This window comes from Seriola dumerili, unplaced genomic scaffold (genome assembly GCF_002260705.1).
Source record: "Seriola dumerili isolate Sdu_G_001 unplaced genomic scaffold, Sdu_1.0 BDQW01000025.1, whole genome shotgun sequence".
Taxonomy (NCBI): domain Eukaryota; kingdom Metazoa; phylum Chordata; class Actinopteri; order Carangiformes; family Carangidae; genus Seriola; species Seriola dumerili.
Genome location: NW_019174280.1, coordinates 12,018,348 through 12,032,638, shown reverse-complemented (window position 1 = coordinate 12,032,638; position 14,291 = coordinate 12,018,348). Strand labels below are relative to the sequence as shown.

General features: G+C 39.0%; 1 protein-coding gene across 3 annotated transcripts in view; it reads right to left on the bottom strand.

The window, feature by feature from the left end:
* LOC111240465 (disheveled-associated activator of morphogenesis 1-like) overlaps nucleotides 1-7,777 on the bottom strand; it is a 51,837-nt gene extending 44,060 nt beyond the window's left edge. For 2 of the 3 annotated variants that reach the window (XM_022770487.1, XM_022770491.1), the window contains exon 1: nucleotides 7,665-7,777. The gene's annotated coding sequence lies outside the window, so the exon portion shown is untranslated. Of the gene's footprint in view, nucleotides 1-890; nucleotides 916-7,664 lie in introns of those variants that run through there. The other variant, XM_022770490.1, reaches the window with a different exon arrangement.
* Nucleotides 7,778-14,291: the final 6,514 nt, after the last annotated feature.

Here is a 14,291-nt window from a genome sequence, read left to right as displayed (position 1 = left end):
ATGAGCTTAAGAGGTATGGCAAACGACATGGAGAGGCAAAGTGATAAACCAGGGCATGCATTTACTTCCATAAATTATGCAGAGGATTATCTCCAATCAAAGTAGTCCTCTCCATCCATGATCAGATTCCAAAGACTTAAACTTTTTCCCTTTTTTCCTCAGTGAGCTTGTGAATTTTTGAGTAAGATCAATTCAAAAATTACAAAAAAGATAAGAGAAGTAGCCCAAACATATTTTTCTTTCCCTGCTCTTTTGCTCAACAACTTGTCAGAACTTGAGCGTGCTTTCTGAAGGGCGGGGGCACCATTTTAAGAGCAGGATAAAGCATGCCGTGCTCTGGCACAGTCTGCTGCTGAATCTGATATCTGTCTGCTGTTTCAATGCCTGTTATACGTGCGCTGGTTTGTGTCTGAGGAAGAAACATGTTGGCATCTGACCTATTCCAGTTGAAGAAATCAATCAAACAAACAGGATGCACGGCATATTCTTCAAATCCACATGGAATTCCTAAAAAGCATCGTTATCTTAAATGCTTGGAAGCTTGAAATTAGAAAATTGAACCTGCAATTTGTCAGGTCATCAGGTTGGATCTGCAGCAAAAGACGTCAAAACTATTTTTATATTTTGGTATTAAGAGATCAAAATCAGTCTAGTCTGCACCCTTAAAAAAAAAAAAAACACACCAGATACTGTCGCCTTTTCTATATTTTGAGATTCATTCTAAAGGCGCCCTGATAAGATATGACATATAGGAAATGTTCTGAACTCTAATATTTACGCTTGAATTGCTGTTATGCGGGCTGAGCAATGAAGGTGCGATAGTGAGCGTGATAAGGTTCACTTTGATATGTTGAACACGCATCATCTTACAGTGATTGAGCTGATCTTACCATAACTACAAGTAGCAGCCTGAACCGATGGGTGTGCAGAATTTGCTGTCAGACAAAATGCTGGCATCCAACCAGCTGGAGCCTCCCCTGCAACAATACTAAATAAATAAAAAAAAAACACAAAAAAAAACATAAGACTGAGGGCACACAGACCCACCAAAACTGCAAACTCAACAAAAATTATGATTTCCAGCATGTCTGCTTTGGGAATTGACATTAATAATATGACCTACACAAAGGGAATAGAAGCAAGCAAGGACTGAAACATGAATCCCTCCTGGCCCATAAAACCCCCTCCTAGCCTCCCAAACCAACATCACAGTTATGGGACTCCCCCACACACACACACACACACACACACACACACACACACACACACAGGACAGAACCCACATGCTCCCTTTGTTTGAACCGCAGCGTGGCTACACTCTTTCCACATCTTATGGCTGGAGGCACACAAGTGATTAATTTTGATGCTCATTGTCATGATAATCTGAGGTTTGCCTCAATTTTCTCAGTCTGGCGAAGGAACAGTCACTTTCTAACTTTGTTAACTACAACCGACTCCACTACGAACAGGAAAAAGCAAAGCAAGGCTATTAATTAAAAAATACACAAGCTGAAATAAAATCACGTGACGAAAAGACATCAGTCAGACACAAAACCAAGCAAGCAAGTGTAAATATAGCCTCTGTCATAAGTCATAATGTAACAGCCTGAGACAATTATGTCACTCCAAATAACAGGCACTCAACCAAGAAAGACTATTTCCCAAAACTGAAATGCTTATTAAGAGTCTGTGGTGCATTTAAAACTCTTTGGAACTAGGAGCAGTTAGAGGACTTATTCTTTTTAGCTTTGAGTAAAAATGTTATGTGCAAAAAAAATGTATTGCTCTGTCTTCTGTTACGATATATTTAATTATGTGTAAGAGGAGATGTCTCTTGGCAATTTCCTGCTTAAAATATCTGTATGAATAAGAGCAATTTCTAAAGAGTAATGGTAAAAAATTGTGTGACTTGGTGCTGCCTTTTGCACACAGATATATCATTATTAAAAAGTCTTTACCTCTTTAAACAACCTCGAAAAGGAAACTATCTTGGCAGGAATTAGAAGTAGCACAGCTTGTACTGTGCTCTCGAGGGTACAACTGCAACAAGTTCAGAACGGCCCAAAAAATAATTTCATAGGTCACCCAGTTCTAGTTATAGAACCAAGACTGCAGATCAAGGCTTGTTTCTCTGGAGGGAGCCTGCTCTGCGGAGATAAGTCTGTGCACCAATGACTGCGCAGCTCAACACACTCAAACACAACTAATGCACACTGATTTCAGTGGATGAAAGCTAATGTGCTGACTTCTGCAAGCATGTTAGGAATTATTCTGAACTCTAAGTGACAGAGATTTTTATTCTTCTTTTCTTATTAATTTTAGTATAAAATGCAAATAAAAAGGTGACAATGCAAAACATCTGCAGTGATTTTGAGTTTTCCCCATGAGTTTTTATAGTTATAGATCCAGTTCGCCCAATCTAGTAGCTGTGATGCATTTTTTATTGCTAATAAAATTGGGGAAAAAGTGAACGACTTGCCATGAAGGATCCATTACTCACCAAAGGGTCTGAAAGCTGTCAGCCTAAAGCCCATTAATTAAAAATCTCCCACCACTGAGTGGCTGAGCTGGAAACAGGGTGCACTGCTCTTTCACCTCCGAACAATCAGAGAGGTCAAGAGTCAACGGTCTTGAGAGGGGACAAGCAGTGTGCAGTCATTGGGTGAGTATCTAAACTCATCTGCAAACGTAGATGTTTAGCATATGTTTTTCTGTTCTAACTGAAAAGACAAGACATAGAGTTATGACAGAGTTATGACAGAGTCTTTTCAAGAAAAAAAGTTAAAAAAAAAAAAAAAAGAAGAAGAAAAGATAAATCACCACATCAGCAGCTATGATCCAGGGTTAACCTCATTAAATTGTTTAGCCCAGGTGGGAAGCCACCCAGATCCTGATATGATACGTTTTCCTAAACAATAGCCACATGACATGTAATGCCTTACCTTTGTGAAATCGTACCTCTGTTCTTTACCTTAACGGCTTATGTTTTATTTCACAAATATCGGGCATCAGTCCGATACTGACTCAAATGGCTGCATCAGGTATCCTGACACTATGGCCGATTTATTTGATTAAATTCTTTTTAATTCTATTTTTATGTTAACGTGCTACATCATGCGTCAGCAGTGTGCCAGAAGACCCGTTTATTTTGCTCTGATTGATATTACATTGATTAAATGTTTACATCTTGTTCTCATTTTACACGGTTGTATGGTTTTTCTACTAAAATTTTAATTCCTGACCAATTTGTTGCTGAATTAAAAAGTTTACGCTTGAATTGTAATGCCTGTTAATACAAAGATTTAAGATTTCTTATGAAATTGCTGGTGTGCAATAATTTATTATTTTAAAAATAAAAAAACTCTTCAGTAAACGTATATATTCATTTGTTACATTTTGTTTCACAAAGTCTGTAAAGCTGTTTTCAAGTCAAGCCTGATGTTACCGAACACATAAAAGAATGATCCCAGTCTCCTCCACACACTGAAGCATACAGCATATTCATTAAACACTTGTATCGGATCAGTGCTCTGTATCGGCTGATACAAAAAGCCTAGGTATTGGTATCAGGACTGAAAAAGTTGGATCCCTAAGTAGATGTCCATCTAGCTCAAGGTTAGGGGTTAGATGAGTCTTGGGTTTATACAATCAGGTTTTTAGAAATGAAAACTGTAACGAGCTGAGAGGTTTTCCAGCTCAGCCACAAATCAACAAAATGTGAGGTTGGATCTTGGGTGTGGCCAACAATGGCTATCTAAGCCCAGCTGTCCCAACAGTGAGGACAAGTGCAAAGCCGGGCCAGACTGGGGGCAGGGTGTGGCATGGTAGGGGTGCCATGGTGACGGAGCAGGCCTCGATAGAGAAAGGATGCTAAATGAAGCCATTGTCTGGCCCAAGTGAACCACACCGCACAAAGAATGGCACATTCAAACAGTCATACAGGCGTATTGTTGTGGCAGGCCAGCAGAGCGCTGCAGATTCACAGTTCATCCCACAGGATCCACTACACATCATATAGAGAGAGCTCCGTCCGAGAACATGAAGCTCTTACACAAGCAGAACCACCAAGAATGATACTGACATGGGGAACCTTTCCCCAACGATTCAGGCACATTTTTGTTCACTTCATAAAATAAAACACAACAAATAGAATATGAAATTTAAGACGGACCACTTTCCTCTTGTACTTCATTGTGTATCGAGTAGAAGTGAAAAAATTAGTCAATCTACAATATGCAGCAACTATTTTATACTATTTACTCAACTGTGAGGGTCTGGAAATTTCAGTTAATCGAGGAAATCAAGAAATTAATCAAAATTAAGAATAGTTGTTAGATGAAGCCTTAATGTAGTGATTACAATATATATTTTGAGATACAGTTAAGTTTCTGGAAAATCTATTGAGAGACAGGAATTTCTGTTTTTAGCTAATCCAGTAAAATACCTGACAACTGAGGTACATCGTCAAATTTAAAAATCATATGAATTTCCGACATCACCATAACGCACTGCAGTACTGCCCACAACAGCCTCATACATGCAGAGATATTAAAGGTATGGAGATATCACAGTATAAATGGCATGGCAAAAATCACTAATACTAGACATATTTCAATTGTCTGACAGTATTTATATAATCTTATTGCCCTAACACTGGCAAGAGGGAGCACAGAATGGGAATAAAGGTGTGACACATGCAAGTCAAGTAACTACGGTATGTATACTAACTGGAATTGCCACCTTCTCAAACTATAACCATTCTTTAACCAACAGTAGCAATTGTCAAATGCTTAATTAAAGTAATTATAGACAGATAGATAACATCCAATGCATGCCAACTGGTTAAACAGATTTTAACAGAGCATGTTTTACAGCAACAACATTATTTATATCCCTAAGAAGGGTCAGGATGCTGAAATGAAAGCTCATATAACAATTGTGAGCCCTAGGATGTACATTTTTATTATTCTTACAGCAGTAATTATTACAAGGCTGTGGTTCAGCACCTGCCTCTTTACATTAATGCCACCACAACATCCAGAAATCCATACTGACATATGGTGGTCTTAGGGGCTCAGCTGTGTCGCAGCCACTCCCAAATGACACCCACCATTGAAAAAATAATTAGTCTATACCTCCCCCCTGTTGTTGGTGCTGTCGTTTACTCTTTCATTCTGTAGTGTTTAATATGAGCCAACCAGGGAGGCTGGTCCCCCCCCCGCTACACTGCCAGTCCTGTGAAACGTAACACTCAGCTCATTAACTCAGTTCCCCTGGAGAACCTAAGAAGTGTTTGTGCGTGCTGATGGACAGAAGAGAAGGTACATTACACTGCCACTGTTTATGGACTGGCAACTTTGATGATGCTCTGTGGAGCAAGAACTGAACAGAGGACCAGTTTTCATGCATCAGTTTATATGGATGATTTACACCTTACCATCTTATCTACCATCAAATACTTGCCAATTCTCTCAAAGTCAGCTATAGCAGTTTCCTATATCCATCCACCCATATATTCTGATGTCTGTGGAACTACAGGAATAGTTCAGCTAAGATAAGTCGGATTTTATTCATTTTCCTGAACATGACTAAAGCTCAGCCTGCTGCCAGAGTTGATAATGGCCACCACTGAAAAACATAGGGACAGAGCAGCTTATTTCAAAAGATACAAGTGACAAGTGTGTCCCGGTTGTCCACTAGCGGCAACTGAAACTGAGTCACAAAGCTGCAGTCAGTTTCACCAAGGACAGTTTTAGTTCATTTTTGTTTCCTTCAGCAGCACAGAGCATGTTCGTGTCTCTGAAAACAAACAACCAGTGCCAACAAAAACAAGACAGTAGTTGCTGTAGCTGTAGGCTGCAGCTTGTACAGAGGAAGCGACACCATAATCTGTCACCTGCTGTTCTTATGGTTGCTAAAGGTGACTGGCATAGCAGCTAACAGAAACTAATAAGCAGAAATAATAAATACCCAGCACTAATAAAACAGGATTACAATATTTTTCATTCGTCATGTATTGTGCACTGCACCGACTATTGTGTTTGTTCATCTGTCATGATAAGGACTTGAGGCTATCAACCAGGTAAACACCAGGTAAAGTATAATCATTCTTTTATCAAGCTATATAGAACCAAACATACAGGCTTGTACTGATATGTCTGTTATAAGTCAACATGAGCCAATAATGTTGGTTTATGGATATGTATAAGCCAGGCTCTGCAACTTGGGACAGCACTCAGTTACAACACAGACTAATCATCTGCAGTGTGCACCTATTCAGAAAAACAAGACACGTAATTCAAATGTCAGGACCTGTCGATGCTGATCTGAATCAGCCAACTCCCTGTCTGAGCATTAACACTGTGGACAAAATAACAGCATGGCACATCATGTACGGCTTCTCCCATGTTTATAGTGAAAACATGCCTGCAGATCACACCACAGCAGTAAGCCCTCTCACAAGGCAGCGGCCCATTACATGCACATACAGGCCCCTCAGTGATTTAGGGCATTTTAATTCTCGGGAATGCAAGCCTTTTCTGATAAGCACCTAACTGTGTATAGGCCAACCACTAGAACGATTATACTTGGATAATCTCTGTGTTGTGCTCTCTGACTGACCTGTACCTGTTCATGGCCTCACAAGTGAGTCACTCCACTTCTCAGCAAAGCAATACAATTGAATATTAACTCAGAACAGGTGAAGTATCATATGTCTGAAAGCTCCGCAGGCGGGTCCTTTTATCAAGAGTATTGTGGCAGTTAGGTCCTTTATGAGGGCCATGCAACTGTATGTGGTGAGGGTGTAGTGGGGTGAGAATGGTATGGTACTGGGACATGAGAGGAGACGATGAACTCTGAACTGCAAAGGCAAGTAAAGGTGATCAAGCCTTTGTGGGTCTGTGTGTCTACAGATTACAATATCGCAGATGCATTCGACAGTATTGGTTTAAATAGCTATAGAAGTGGTCAGATTATACTACAGGTACTAAATCTAACAGTTATTTGCTGAAATTACCATTTGGCTCCCATTCCAACATTAACCCTATATCCATTCATATACATTAACAACACTGGCTTGTGCAACTTTACACATTGTGTAACATTTTAGTCTAAAGAACTAAGAATCTCAGAAACATAAAAATAGATATGACCTGGTATTGACTTACATAACTCTCAGAGCATTTACACTCCTCTCATGTGTAGCCTACACTGACTTTGAACATTTTCTCAATTAGCTGGGGGACCACTGGGATTCTTTCAGGAGACCCTGGAGATCCCCGGACCCCAGCTCAGACATTTCTCCCCATAAGGGTTTCAGCTTTAGTGGAAGCCGCTGGCAGTGCGGTTCTCTTGTTGGACAAGTCGACTTCCCCCACAGACAGGGCTCACAAAACAAAAACAATTTGCAAAACAGATGCAAATGTCACCCGACTCCTGTCTGGACTAGGTTTAGATCAGTTGAAGCTCTACGAAGAGGCTCGGAAACTTAAAGAAAAGACAATTCGCCGCAGCTAACGTTAACGATGGCTGTAGTGTTGACTGGCCTCACCGGTACTGAGGTCACCACCAACACCGCAACCAAACGGCCCGGTGTGGCTACTCACGCGGGTATTGTTTCAACCGATATGGCAGAGGTTTTTCTGTAAAGACAAACTACTTACCTCGTCCCGTTGAACATTTCTTTGATTAACTGTGTCCACAACTTCATCAGGTAAAAGTGAAGCGACAGAGAGAACACTGAATCCAGACGACAGGCAGATGATTCAACCGACTGGTTGATCGGGGCAGCTCGTGATGTCATTGGTTTACTCGAGTAGTTAACGCGCATGCGCTATCCTTTGTTAATCCAGTGCTTCATGGATGTTGTAGTGTTCTTCACGGACACGTTAGAAAAACCAGTTTAAAATTTCAACAGCATCTGACCCAAACAGAGCCTGAGTTTACTTTACATGCTTCCCAGCTGTAAGTGATGTTTATCTTTCTGTTATGTATATTGAGCTATCTTATTCATTTGTGTTTATTTATTTATTCTTCTGTTATGGATATCGTATTATAAATTGATATTGTATTATAAATGTGCTTGTTTCAGATTCACAAACGTGAATCACAAACGAAGACTTTATGCTTTTCTTTGTGTTACAAATAGTAAAATATATGTTTGGCCTTTGAACTGGTGGTTAGACAAAACGGGATGTTTGAATATGTCACCTTGGGCTTGGAGAATCTTTCTTTTTCAATCTTTTTGACATTTTGTTGAACAAATGACCAACTGATACTGAATATAATAGTTGCAACCCTCGTCCTCGTATTCATAGCTGACTTAGTATAAAAAAAGGGTGCCTGCGGCATTCTACTAAACCACAGGCTCTGAAAAAAATATTACAGAGGCTAAGTTTTATCTGTGAGGCCAGTTTAGGCAGGAATGCCCATAGGCTTCTAGTTCAAAGATAAAAAAAAAATTTCTGCGACATATTTATGAAGCAGGTATTATTTTTCTTCTGAGTGCCATTGGTTGTCAAATGTAACCATGACAACAACCAAAAAGGTACAGGATCATGTCTCCATCTAGTGGCTAAACAGGTATTAAGATTCAGGGGATTGTGCACCATGCTATAACTAATAGGTTCACTTACTATAGAGCCTTTCCGTATTTTCAAAGACTGTAAAACCAAAAACAATGGGAATCTGGTGAGGTAAGCCATAGCTGAAATAAACTGACTGTTGTTTTTAAACTACAAACCGTAACCCATATTTCAAATAATTTCAATACTAGCAATATTAGCATTGCACAGAATTATTTTTCTTGAACTTTTTTCATGTTCTCTAAATTGAAATCAGTCAAAAATATTTACAGGAGTATTTTGTTTATGTACATCCATGCTCTGTTTTCAATAAAAAAAAAAACAGGTTAATTCTCACATGAAATGAAGCAACACGAGACTATGAGACTATCCAAATCTTTTCCAACTTTATGTGTTAGTTTATGGACGGAAGTAAATGACCCACAAGACAAATTATAATAAACTACTATTTCAAAAATACCCCTGAAATTTAGTTTACAAAGACTGAGTTGTGAATATAAATATTCACATATTTGCATTTTGGCCATATTTTATAAATGTTTATACAATGTTTGCAATCAACCCCACATGTTTTTTTACATTTTGAAACTTTTGAAACTAATACAGGTTATATTGCAACACTAAGTGACTGATGTGTAATTAACAGGTGGGGTCCAACATAGCTGAGTCTTAACAAAATGCAGAGACCAAAAGAATGCAGAAAAATAAATTTACATTGTTTTAGTTGTTAAGTACACAACAATAATGCTGTATAAAATACCGTTGTTTTTATTGTTATTATTATTTTTTCAAAATATGAAAGTGTCAAGGCAATAAGACAGGGAATAACCCAATGCATGGGTAATATGTAGACCAGAAATATTGAGTTAATTTCACTCACTGGGTTGTGTCGAATAACAACCCAGCATTCTGAGTTAAATGGTAAAACCCCGTGGTGCGACACCTGCTGGTCATTTTATGTAATTACTGTTGCCATGCTTGCTGTCAGTTCTATACTTTTGATCTTTCTAAATATTGAGAACAGACTTTACTGTCCATTGCCTCTAACCACAGAATACCACCGGTGCAGTTCAGTGATGTGCTTAAGCTTGATAATTATTCATCTTAAAATCACACAAATTTCTCACAATCCACCTAAATCACTGTCCATTTACTGACCATAGTGTAAGTGCCAGAGGTTAACATTAAGCTGAAAGAGTGGCACATGATGACCTTATAAATCAGATTAAGAAACTTAATAAATGTCAGAGTTTTTAAACATTTCTTCATGGAGGACAGCAAAGGTAAGCAGAAGTGCTTTTTCTAATCTGAATGGTTTGTCCACAAGATGGTGCAAGAGACCATTAAGAGCACACCACAGTGATGTTTCCCTCCCACTAGGACATGATTTATTTATATAATGGATCCAATAAACAATGACTGAAACTGATTCAGAAACCCCAATCTGAACTCACTGACACTGGCAAACCATTTAAAGAGAGACTCCAACCATAACTTGAAACAGAGACTGGTAAATATAGGAAAATATAGACCTCAGGGATTAAGGTCTCTGTATTAGTGTTAATTCTATTAAAATTAAATAATCATAGATGTTGTACCTCATCTTGGACAAACAGAGTTCAATGGGTGACACAAAGAGCATTCAGGGGTTGCAGGTAGGACAAACTTGTGTTGCAAGTTACAGAACAGAAAAGAAAAAAGTGTATGAACCAATCCAGCCTGTGCTTTGTTCAAACATTTAAGTCAATGTCACAATTTAAATTAAATTTAAGATAGCACTGAAATGCTTCCTTTTAGAGCATGAATATTTGACTACTTTCTTATTTTTAATAGCTGTTTGTTTTCCCTCAGAGATTATTTCCTGTTTTGCAACCCTTCAGTGCCAACCAACAATGAAGGGAAGGATCTTACTTGCTGTCTAGACAATTGTCTAACACTCTCAGACATGACTGTCTGCTCAGTTTCTCTGTCTCCTTTGCTCACACTGTAAGTGTTAATTGTTAACAAACTGTTGCTGATGCTTAGAAACATTAACTGTGTCATTTTTCACAAACATTATGACATACTTTGTAACTTTATTGTCATTACTTCTGTGGATCCTTATATTCCCATTATTAAAATGATCAGTAATGTTATCACTACAGTCATACAAAAAAGAAAAAAATTTTCAAAGTGATGTGGTGAAAGATACTTGTGCGTCAACCAAGGGAATCACTAGGAAACTATGTACATATACCAATGTTTAATGGTCACCTCAGTAATTTGTCATATATCTCGCACCTTATTGTAGTTTCCATTTATCTTCAAGGGTAAACAGAAGTGGATTAGGTTTAAGGTGTGAAAATGAAAGACAACCTTGAATAGCTCCAATAGAAACCCTGGAGTATGGCGGAGACAAATTCAACTCTGGGCAGAAAGGTGCTCTGTCGTGTTGCTGTTCATTTTATCTATTACTTAATTGGATAAGGGGACTGATGGGACCTCTGCAGTGACCCTTATAACAATGGAGGTGCAATAACATCCATCAGCACTGGCAAAACACCTCTTGCACTGCACTTACACACACAGCCAATCTGCGCTGCTGCATGTTCTGAGGCTGATTTTGGTGCAATGTAGATGGTCGTGTTTCCATCGCTCTTCGAGTGCAGATTAAACAAACAGGTTACAGGGTGTTCATCAAAAACATTTAGAGGTGTTAGTAGGTGTATTTTTAAACTTTTGGACAGAGCCAGGCTAGCTGTTTCCCTCTGCTTCCAGTCATTATGCTAAGCTAGGCTAACCATATGCTGGCTCTAGCTCTATAGAAACATAAGGTTCATGTAAGTATTCTTATCATCTCGGAGAGGAAGCAAGTATCTCCTAGAATATTCAACTATTACTTTACTACGAATGAAAATATAAAACTAAAGGTACACCGTGGAGTTTTTGACCACTAGTGGCGCTGCAGATCAATTCATGAGGATGTCCCTGTACTGTGTGTATCTGTGTCCGTACAGTCTCTGAATCTGTGCTGTGAACCTATAGTATACTTTCATTCAGTGTAGTTTGGCAATAAAGTTGCATGATTATATGTTTAAGCAGTAACATTTGGCAGATCCATCGTACATCCAATGAGAAAAGCAAAAGTAAACATCATCTGAATGCCCTGATAAATCACCTCTTCAAAAACCATTTCTCATTGTGTATGCTTTGTCACTGGCAGCATTAATATTACATTATTAGAAACATAAGTGACTCTCTGTACCTTTGTTTGAAGACATGTTTAACTGTTTTATTGTTTGAAATGTTCCAGGTGACAAGTAGGCTACTGCATTTGCATGGACATTTTCCTAACATACAAAGATAAGAGTGCAGTCTGAACAACAGTTCTGAGACATTTTGTCTAAATTGCAACTGCAACTGCATTCAGTTGCCATCTGTACTGGGTATATGTGACCGCAAATCTGCTCTCATGTGGCTGGCATTGGTCTCCCTCTGCACCTTAACAGAGTATTGTGGTAACTCTACTTCCCTTTTCTTTGAAATGTTGTCATACACTTAGAGGCTTCAGTTGTGTATCATCTGATAAACTTCCACGAATTCTTCAACTGCATGTTCTGTGTTGACAATGTTTCTGCCACTGAGGCCTCTTGTCTCCTCCTAACCCAGCGACACAGTGAAGTACTCTGAAACATGTCCACCATCAAGGAAAGTAATACCCCTTTAGTGTTAAGTTACAGTTTGGATAAGTCAAGATCCTGCCTTGAGGCTGGAAAGGGGCAAAAGAAAGGATGGAAAGGTAGAGGGTTACAGGCAAAGAAGCTTTTACAAAGACACACACAGGAAGATAATTCATTGCACCTGCTCTGACAATGTCCAGAAACCTTATACCAGCTTTTTCTGGACAAGATGACACCTGCATGAAGGAAGCTGCTGCAGCTGGGTGTCAGCACACCATCACACTTTCATACTGCACACACTTATACGCACAGAAAGGAAGATTTGCATGCATATGGAGCCACACAGTGCAACAGCTGCTCAGATTTTGTGCACAAACAGACAGACAGTGAGACAGAAGTGATGTCAAAAGAGCTTCAGTGGAATTTTAGGTTTGCTGCAAAGACAAAAACACCACATGATCACTTAAAAGTGCAATCAAAGCTTGTTTGCAGACAAGTGTGCAACAATTTAATCTTATTTGAATTTGCACTTTCTGTTTCATGCAGTGTGTCAAGAAATCCAGGGAGGTTGACTGAGGTCAACACAAGACCCAGAAGTTGAAGGGTTAAGTCAGTTTTGATTCACGACATTTGAGTGGTGAAGCTTTTACTCATTAGTTTGGCAAGGAAGCGAAGGCCCATTAAGATTTACAGCTGGCTAATCACAGTTGCCAAGCCTGCTGGAGGTTCAGTGGAGGGACTTGGTGTCTCACTGCAGGCTCTCTAGCACTGAGTCTGGATGAGTCAGGACTACACAGCTGGAAACATTTTCAAATATCCATCGTTGTGTTGTGTAGGAGTGCAGGTCAAGGCTCGATTTTGTGTTTAACAGCATATGTAGAGAATTATACAACTTAGAAAGTTGTCCACATATCAAACTCCACTTTAATGAACTTTGTGAACTTTGCACTGCAGTTTGTAATACATGAACTGCTGTTATAGTGGTCTTTCCAGCGTGTAAGTTGTCTCATTACAACACTACATTTATTATTAATTGGCCCTCAGGAGAGCAGCATCATTTATGAATACTGAATGTTTTGTTTCTGTCTTTATCAACCTACCTTCTATGTTTTTTTTTTACACTCACCAACCACCCACACAGACTGGGTATGTTTTGGTAGCTTCTTCAAGAGATATGAGCTGGTTGTTGAGCACATATCCACACTGTCATTATTATATGAATGCAGAGAATAAGTGTTTTTTTTGGCTCCTATGAAGACGTCTGTCAAATTTAATATCATGCACAGATGTGTTTCTTGAGAACAAAGATGGTTTTCACTTGAAAGAAATTGTTCAACATTTTGGGAAACTACAGCAAAAGCCAACTAGTTCAGTTTAGCCTTAGCTTAACACTGCTAACGGGGAGTCTAGCTTTGTCCAAAGATAACAAAATCCACCTATTAGCACCTCTAAAGCTCACTTTGTCTGTACAAAATCCAAAACGTAACAACAACATGTTGTGTTTTTTACAGGGGGTCATGTGGATGTTAAAACTTTTAGCCCCCCCCCCCATTTCCAGTCTTTATGCTAGGCTAAGCTAACCACCTCCTAGCTAACTATCAGCAAAGTAGCATATTCCCCAAAATGTTGACCATTCCTTTAACATTTAAGCTACCTGAATATTTACACAGTGAGCTCTCAGTTATCAAGTAGCAAATGCAGCCTTCTGGTTTTCTGATTTTTACTCACTTTTCCACACAAAATCTGCGGTTTTCTTTTTATTGCTTGGCCTGTGTTGACGCAGCAGGCCCTGTAAAAATGTGTTACACCACCGTTTTTGGAGAGATTATGTGTCATGGATCAACACTTTTATTTGTGGAAGAAGATGCAAGCAAACTAATGACAAATCCATCTGACAGAAGGCTGTTAGGTATTAGATAATTTGCAATGCAACAGCTCTAACAATGCATTTGCTTAATAGTAAAAATAAAGAGGTATGGAAGAATCAGTAATCAGAACTGCAAAGTGTGGAAGCACAACAGTAAGTAAACATCATGGATACCACTGA